The sequence below is a fragment of the Triticum aestivum genome, chromosome 3B, assembly GCF_018294505.1.
Source record: "Triticum aestivum cultivar Chinese Spring chromosome 3B, IWGSC CS RefSeq v2.1, whole genome shotgun sequence".
Lineage (NCBI taxonomy): Eukaryota > Viridiplantae > Streptophyta > Magnoliopsida > Poales > Poaceae > Triticum > Triticum aestivum.
The window spans coordinates 198,211,652-198,220,331 of NC_057801.1; the positions used below are offsets into that span (position 1 = coordinate 198,211,652).

Consider the following 8,680-nt stretch of genomic DNA (forward strand, 5'->3'; position numbering starts at 1 on the left):
AGCCCGCGCTTCGTCTAAGTACTGCGTACAGCCGGTGGGTTGATGGGCGGCCAGAGCGTACGGTAGATTATAATGCGCGCACGCTGACTTTAGCAGGTATATATATATATATATAGGGCTGAACTATTCTGTTATCAGTAATAAAATATTATTTTGTTACCATCGCCCCCTATAAGGGGAAAAAAAATCCTATAAGACCCGGGTCGTACAGGGCGATCGTGAGACCCACTTGGGCTGAGGACACCTGGCAAGACCGAATCTTAACGCACACACGCCAGTTTCCTCCTGATTCCCGTCAGCCTCGCCGAATTCCCCAAATCCTCAGGTCCCCTTTCCTTCTCCCGTTCGCTCGCCGCCGCCGCCGTCGCCCGCAGCGCAACTCGTTTGCTCGCTTCTCCGGCAAGCTCGCCGCGGCCGCGGCCAGCGCCCCCCGCAGCTCTCCCCTGCCGTTCACGACCGCGTTCCACGGCGCCCTGGCAGCTCGCAAACTCCTCTGCTCGTCCATTGCTACCCACCGGCGCTTCGTCCATGGCCACCCTCCTCAGTTTGGCTCTGTCGGATGTGGCCGGGTTACCTTGACGTTTGACCTGCTGGACGCATCTTGGCACATGGGGCTGGAGCTGCTGGCTGCATCTTGGCACATGTTGTTCTGTCAACACTGAAGATGATCATCAAAAGCCAAAAGGAAGACAGATGAGCCAGCAAAAAGATCAGCAGATCTCCAACTCAAATATGCTGTTGTGCATGCCTCTGTCATGTAGTTTAGGATGGTTGATGCTTTGTACATTTTTCTTCAGAAATTTCTAAGTTAAGATAGGATAGTTGATGCAGATTGTGGAGCAAATGTATTGTATAAATGAATTTGATGTACACTATGACTAAAAGCTCCTGGTATTTGTATAAAAGCTCCTGGTATTTGAAGTTCCTTGTGCATAAAAGCTCTTGGTATTTGAAGCTCTTGTGATAAAGTTTTTTTTTTAATATCCAATAATACAATCTGAAATGTGTATTGCTGCCTACTTTGTTGAATAAAGAGATAAACAGAATCATGACAAATGCCGAGCCTTTTGAAGCTCCTGTAAAATCTGCAATGTGTATTGTTGCAGTTGCCTGCTCCTGGTATTTGAAGCCCCTGGCATCAGCAGTTCATACTGCTTATAGTGATGGCAGAAAGTTGTAGAGATAGATACAAGAAAATAAAGAGAACCAAACAGATACAACTGATCATCAGATCATTTTTCCTAGGGGATTATCAGACCAGTTTCAGTTGAAACTTACAACTTCCAGAGCTTCGACCATTATAATGGGGCAAAAATTAAAATTGACTGATTACATGGTGAAAAATTACAATTCTTACATCAATCAATTGAATTTACAGTGACAAGCACTGCCATTACACACATCCATCTTCAGATCCATGTTTCCGACACTAAAGAGGATCAATCCCCACAAGGTGTGATGGGTGGCCTATAGTTCGTCGCCATAAACGATTCCACAGCGTCATGGAGAGGCTGGACGAGTAGCCGGTGTGCCTGCTGTGAGGATGAGCACCGTCGTGCCGCTCCGCCGCCGTCGACAACAGCTCGTTCTTGTTCCTCACCATGACTGACCGCGCGACGTGACAGAGCATCTGACGGGCGACATGTGCGGATGGGGCGAGGAGGAAGCGCCATGTGCCGCATGGCTGCTGCCGCCGGCGGTCGTGGTCGTGGGCGGCGGCGGCGGCGAGCGAACGGGAGAAGGAAAGAGGACTGGGGATTTGGGGATTCTGCGAGGCTGACGGGAATCAGGAGGAAACTAGCCTGCGTGCGTTGAGATTCGGTCTTGCCAGGTGTCCTCAGCCCAAGTGGGTCTCACGATCGCCCTGTACGACCCGGGTCTTATAGGGGTGACGCGCCTACGGCCTACTTCACTCGACCCACCCCAACCTAGCCCACCTCCTACCGCCGGAGTCATTCGTCGCGGTTGAGCGAGCAACGGCGTCAACCAGAGCGAGGGAGCGCGCGGCGCCGTGACTGGCCGCCGATGGATCCACCCGTGCCCCGCCCCTGCCTCCTGCAACTAGCCCCAACCGACTCCTCACGTCCATCCCGCGCGCCGGCCATCGACTTCCTCCCTCGTGCCGGCCGCCAACTCCCTCCCGCGCGCCACCACCGCCCCCCGCGCTGGTCGCCGCCTCCCTCCCCCACGTCGTCGGACGCCGCGTCCCTCCCCAATGCCGCCCTCCGCCTCCTTCCTCCCCAACGCCGCCCTCCGCTGCCTGCCTTCCCCGCGCAGCCCTCCACCGCCTCCCACCCCAACGCCACCCTCCGCCGCCTGCCTCCCCCGCTCCGCCCTCCGCCGCCTCCCTCCCGATGTCTTGCCACCGCGTATCTTTCCTGCGATGCGGATTGCTCCCTCCACAGCAACAACTACGTTGGCGTGCACAGGTGCATTGGCTCTCCGGCCTCCTCTCTCTACCACTAGTATTTAGTCTGGCGAGGTGAGTAAGCGGTGACAGATTAGCTGGTGCTTCTGCTATTATACATGAACTGAAGAAATTTGGGAAGGATTTGATGCTTATTGAGCCACTACAGAATTTGTGGCATTTGTGCCCCGTGGGTGTTCGTTCTAATGCTTAAGATAGGAGTGTGTTCCATTTGTGCTCACAAAAAAATTATGCAAAATAAGTTTCTTTTCCAATATACGCACATGTGCTCAACAAAAAACAGGATGAAGTATTGAAGTTTATGCTTGCGTACAACTTTCACTCTATGTTGGTTCACTCAAAAAACACGTGCAGGTGCGGCTGGTGATTACTTCTTGCTGCCTCTATTTTTATGATGATTTGGTGTGTGCACTGCAGGAGTGTTTTTGTTCCTAGACCAGTTGCTCAACGACAGAATTGTGTATCGCACAGTACATGTATTACTACTGTGAAGGTTAAGAAATCGGAACTTCAAAGAAGTATTGACAGCATAACTACTGTATATTCACGGAGTCGGGTTTTGCTCCTGCATCATCTCGTCTCCTCCGTTCAGCAAAAGCCACCAGATAAGTTCACACATATGGTTTTGTGCTTTCTATAATTCTTGAGTCTAGACTCCTTCGTTTTTTGTTCCTGAGAAATTAAATAAACCTGTAGAAGTTTGGGGTATAAAATTCTGTAAGTTTGAAATCGGGAAACTGGTAAGTGCAGACAAAATTAAAACTGCCAAGGAACATGAGAGTGTTTGTCAAAGAAGTGAGGCTTCCTCACGCCAGTACAAACTTTTTAAATGTTTGAATTTTGTTACAGCAAAAACTGAATGGGTGGCAAGATGAATATAATAATTATTAAAAGTTTCTTTTTGAACTTCTCTTGTTAATATACAAGAACTTGATTATCTTTTTGACCAGTTAAATATACATGGTTGGCAAGATGACTATAGTTGTTATAGCAAAAACAGTACATTTTTCAAGAAAAGTTTCTGTTTGAACTTCTCCGATTAATATAGATGAACTCGATTATCTTTTTAATATGCACTCACATGAGCTCGTTTGGATTTGTGTATATATTTGTAACACAATCACTTGAGCTCTCGAGAGACCGTAAGTTCAGTCGGCCTTGGCATCACGAGCGGGCTCAGTTCGATCTCGCACAGTGTGCAGGTCCCCGATGGTGTGTGCGTCAGGTCTACTCGCACGAGTGGACGTCAGATCACGCAAGTGGGCAGGTCCCCAATGGTAAGAAAGAACTTGTTCTATTCCTGCTGCTATCAAGCTGTTTGTTGATATGCTTACAAGAAATGAAATATCCTTTTTAATGTTTCTTTGTTGCCAAATAAAAAGCTAATATTTATGGATATGTGCAGTATAAACATTTGTTATGGAGTAGTACACATTTTAAAACTTTTATATAATTGCAAAAAAACAATGATTCTCATTCCCAAAAACCTACAAAAAAACATCAACTTATATTGATAGTTTTGGTTCTAGTCCTTATGGCCCGATTCTAGTAACTGTGTCGCCCGCGCGTTTTTGTTTTTTGTTATCTCCCCTGAGTGCTTTTGAAGGTCTTCAATTGTTTTTAGTTCATCTTTTGAAATCTTTTCAGTATATCTACTTGTACCTAAGCAGGGGAAAGCTAGAAGAGAGGGAGTAGACATGGCGTCGGAGATGGTGCTCAGGAGGATCCATTCCATCTGCTGTCTCGCCGGCGACCGCCAAGCGCAGTTGTTCGGCAGCGAGGAGGGGATCCATTGTCTCATTTCTCCTGTCAGCCATCCATCATTCTGCAGCAATGCATATGAGCAAGCCGGTGCGGGCAACCCAAGCAAGGTTTGCCCTTTACTTTACCCCCGAATTTCTCCCAGTAATGGACGGATGCGGTATCTCTTCCCGTAACATAGCTCATGGGTAACGCGTTGAATACTCATGGACGCATTTCTCCACTAAATTAACATTAGTGTTCCTGGATTTCTTTGTGACGTATAACGGCTGAAGGTTTTCTTGGTTTGAACGAATCTAAAGTTCACTTTCAGGAACTTTGCTTGCAACACCTAGAAAGTTCAAAATTTGTGGCACGTGCAGTACAAAGAATGCGGAGATGAAGTAAATTTGAAACTTTGCAGGGGCTGGGGGTACTTCACTACTAAATGAACATTGATTCAATATGTATTAGATGTTCTTGTGCTTGTGCTTTGCTTGTGTAGTGATCTTACATGTACGTACTGTGGGTACTTTGTGAAAATGGAGGACTTTGTTATGTGTGTGGATTGGTACTTTGTCAATTCCTGTAAAATTTAGTTTGTAGATTAGTGATTTGCATGTCCGTCGGATGAGTGTTCTTTGTCTCTGGGGATCAGTTGCTCAATAGCAGAATCATGTATCGCACAGTAAATGTATTTACTAATGGGAAGGTAAATGCTCCTTGAGGTCTGTTAGACTGTTACCTTTCAACTTATGGACATATATACTTAGTTATTGTTGTATAACATAGAGTTACCCTGGACATTCATGCTTCTTCTCTTGTGTATATTCAATTCAATATATGGTGGTTCTTCAGGTAGCCTTAGTGTGCATTTTCAGTTCATCTTGCAGGTGAAGGAGCTCCCCTTCAGTTTATCTTGCAGGTGTGTTTGGGCAGTACAAACACATCGCCATAGTTTGTACATATTATCTCTGGATACAAAGAGAGAAAGAAATCTCCAGCCAACTTGCCTTGAAACAAATCAAGCCCTATTTTTGGTTGTCATCGAGCAACAAGAAAACAGCCCCCAGGTCGTTCATAGCCCCCACCGAGGCCGTTCAACGAGGGGGCATTCAACAACGCAGCGGTCAGAAGCTTTTTCTCGTTTTCTCCCGCCTCTGTAATTTTTTTTGATTTTAGGGACTGAGTGAGTGCAGTTCACCGAGGCATTCCATGTGGTGATGGGGTATGCTTGCTTAGCAAAAATTCATGAACTGTCAATTTTATTTGAATTGAACTGATGCTACTCTTGATTCAGATCTGAGGGAAGAAGACAAAACTAAATGATTCAGTTCATCATTGGCATCCTTGTGAACAGTTCTGAACATAGCTTTCAGAGACTAATTACGGTGATATTTCTCTCAAACTTTTTCTTTAAATAGCTTTTTCATGTGTGTGTGAGAAGTGAGGAGAGCAATGGACAGTAGTAGATGCAAATCAACCTTGTTCTCAGCTTTCAGAGACTGTTGCATGATGCAGTAGCGATGGCATATTTGTTTTGCCATACTAGCAATGCAACAATTTGCAGATGCATGCCTCTGAATGTTCCTAATGAGAGCCTCCTCATTCTATGAATGTGTGTGTGTGTCCTCAATAGTATGGTCCTACTCACCGGATGTCATGCAGTATGCACCATTTTAGTACAAACTTTTAAAAAGTTTCTTTTTGAACTTCTCATAATTAATATACATGAAGTTGATTATCTTTTTGACATGTACTGCTATCAGCTTCATTTGATTTTCGTGTGTGTGCTTGTAACACAATCAGTTCACATGTCGAGATACCATAAGTACAAGTTCACTAGTATTCATAAATGTTGGTTTGCAGTACTAGTATTTACAAATTTCTTATAATTTCCACGGGTTGGAGGCTGTATATATTTCTTATTTCTATTGCTACAAGTTCAAGTGATCAAATGCTATAAGGTCGCATGTTATTCTCCAATTAGAAAAATATAAACAATGATGCTACAAGTTCAAGCTTGCCTATGTGTCCTAGTGTGTTCCCCATTCCTCTTTCCAATAGCGTATTCTGAACATTAGTTGCTTTCAAAAAATGTGTCGCGCAAGTTCAAGTATAATTGCTGGAGGAGTTCAAAAATCTGAACAGTTTAAGCTCAACCCGATTTCAAGAACTGTTTCCTTCATAAATTGTTTTTATGTTAGTTTGTTGTTATGGACAGTACAGGTGCAAATTATTGTGTAGTACATGTGTCCATTGATGTGTTTGAATCCCTTCAGTTCACTTTGATTCCTATAGGTGGTTCAACATGTCGACCGGTAGCAGCGGTTGCTCCAAATGGTTTTGCCGCACAAGGAGGATACAGGGATGCTACATTGCTGGAGGAGCAGTAGCATGTAGTAGCTAGCTGAAGAAAAGGTATTGTCCTGTAGCTTTTGTCTTACCTAGTATGGATAATTTTTTTTATGGAAAACTTGCTATTTCCCTGGTGCGCCAACATGATGCGTTGGAATATCAGTATCCGCACAGCCAGCGGCATGCTCTGGCCATGCCGCACCACCACTGGCAAGTCCACCATGGTTGTTGGCAGCCGACCAAGTTGAGCACTGATGGGAGTCCTTTGCGTGCTTCAACGACAATCTCATATCAATCTCTCTCTTTCTTTGCTCCTGCTATTAAAATGCGTAGATGTGCTGCTTTCTAATTGAGTAATTGGGAAGATGTGAAAAGAACATGCTCTCTAGGTGCTTGACTATTCCTGTGAGCACCAATATATTTAAGTGTTTATTTTGTGCTTCAGCTTATGTTTTTGGGCAGTACAAATACATCTTCAAAAATAAGTACAGATGCGGTCTTATAGAACTCTAATAGTTGTTGGATGCTATTCCAAATGCCAATGATCATGCAAAACGGTTATTGCTAGAATCTAGATGATATGTAATGTAGTTACCATAGTTTCACCCTATTTCTATGGTTCTAATTATTGTTGCATAAGTCTTTAAAAGAATGTTCGGTAAATGTTTGTGATCATTGCTTGTAGGTATTCATATGAACTTTAAAATAATGGCTTTTCTTGTAGGAGGGTTAAAGATTGTCGTGGAGCAACTTCAAGAGATTAGTTTGGTGAAAATAATGTGATCTTTTGGTCAGGATTTTGCATCCATAGCCATCAGACGAGCAGTTCAAGGCCTACTACGTGAGTCGTCCATCGTCTTCTACGCATGAGCTTGTTGTCTCTACACATCTAGCATCGGAGTATCTCCTCCCCTTGCCGCACACACATGCCCGCGGTCAAGCTAGTGATGTTTGTGATTGCTGGTCATGACTCTTACATTGTCATTGGACAAATATTTTGTTTTGTAACTCTATACTGATGGGACCTTCAATATATATGGTGTTTAGAATTTGTTATGTAACTTTGTATTGTCGACCTTCAACATATATGGTGTTGTTAGTATTCTGATCTGTAGGCCAAAATCATGAACATCTAAACATTAGTTCGATTTAATAAAACCGAGAGGTTCTACTTTCGGTAAATAGCTGAACCTGGGTGCAACACATTTCTACCATTAGTCATGGGGATTTCAGTTCATGTGTACTGTTTTTTGTCAGTTTGTGTATTTTTTTGTTTGTCAGGCCGTGTGCAAGTTTGTTTGTAATCGGTTCATGTGTATGTGTGTTGGTAACCATAGCTGTTGCTGCTAGGTACCTATCTGACAGTTGTATTACTACAGCTGCTCTATGTAACTAGCCCCTCTATTGGGTGAATCTCCTATTTGCTAGCTTCCGCATTGTAAAGCACAACAAGTTCACAACTAAAAAAATTGAAGTTCAACACGACGCCCCAGATAAGTTCTGGGAAAATGCTCAAACAAAAAGAAACCTTGTGAAAATTTAAATGATAAAAGTTCAAGTCGTAAAATGAGAGAAGGCCAGCATATAATGTTGAGTAAAAAAACAGAAACACACAAAATATTTTATTTTTTAAAACATCATTTAGTTCAGCGATATAAACCATGTAAGTTCAGGATTATGTACCGTGATCCATTGAAAAGTTATGAGGAAAACCATACAGAAAATACAGAGTAAAGTCTAAGTATGTGAAAACACGCTCAGTACAAATCCACATGGAGATCCGTTCAAGTACTGAACCGTTGAAAAATTACGAAGAAAACCATACAGAAAAAACAGAGTAAAGTCTAGTCTCTGAAAACACGCTCAGTACAAATTCATACGAAGATCCGTTCAAGTACTCTTTTTCTGAAATCTTTCCAAATTACTCTATGAAAAACATATCAGTACAAACGTATACGTAGATCCGTACAAGTACTTTGTTTTTTCTGACGGAAAAATATCACGACGTGTCTTACCGTATTCCAAATTACTTTTCAATGGTAGTTTAAGAAAACGTTCAGCATGAATAAGTTTTGCATTTCCGATAGCTATCTGACGGTATATTATTTGCCCCGTTTCGACAAACTTTTTTAAAAAATCGCATTCAAAATCAAA

The 8,680-nt window shown here is 43.3% G+C and overlaps 1 long non-coding RNA gene across 3 annotated transcripts; it reads left to right on the forward strand.

Moving 5' to 3' along the window:
- The first annotated feature begins 1,899 nt into the window (after nt 1-1,899).
- Nucleotides 1,900-7,763, forward strand: LOC123069339 (uncharacterized). Of its 3 annotated transcripts, none has more exons than XR_006432475.1 (7): nt 1,900-2,429; nt 2,846-3,705; nt 4,076-4,299; nt 5,050-5,396; nt 5,469-5,559; nt 6,470-6,589; nt 7,251-7,763. It is a non-coding gene; the product is annotated as an uncharacterized lncRNA (long non-coding RNA). The 3 variants fall into 3 exon arrangements; XR_006432473.1 differs by having other exon boundaries at nt 1,901-2,429; nt 4,099-4,299; XR_006432474.1 differs by having other exon boundaries at nt 1,901-2,429; nt 4,099-4,299; nt 5,050-5,297.
- Nucleotides 7,764-8,680: the final 917 nt, after the last annotated feature.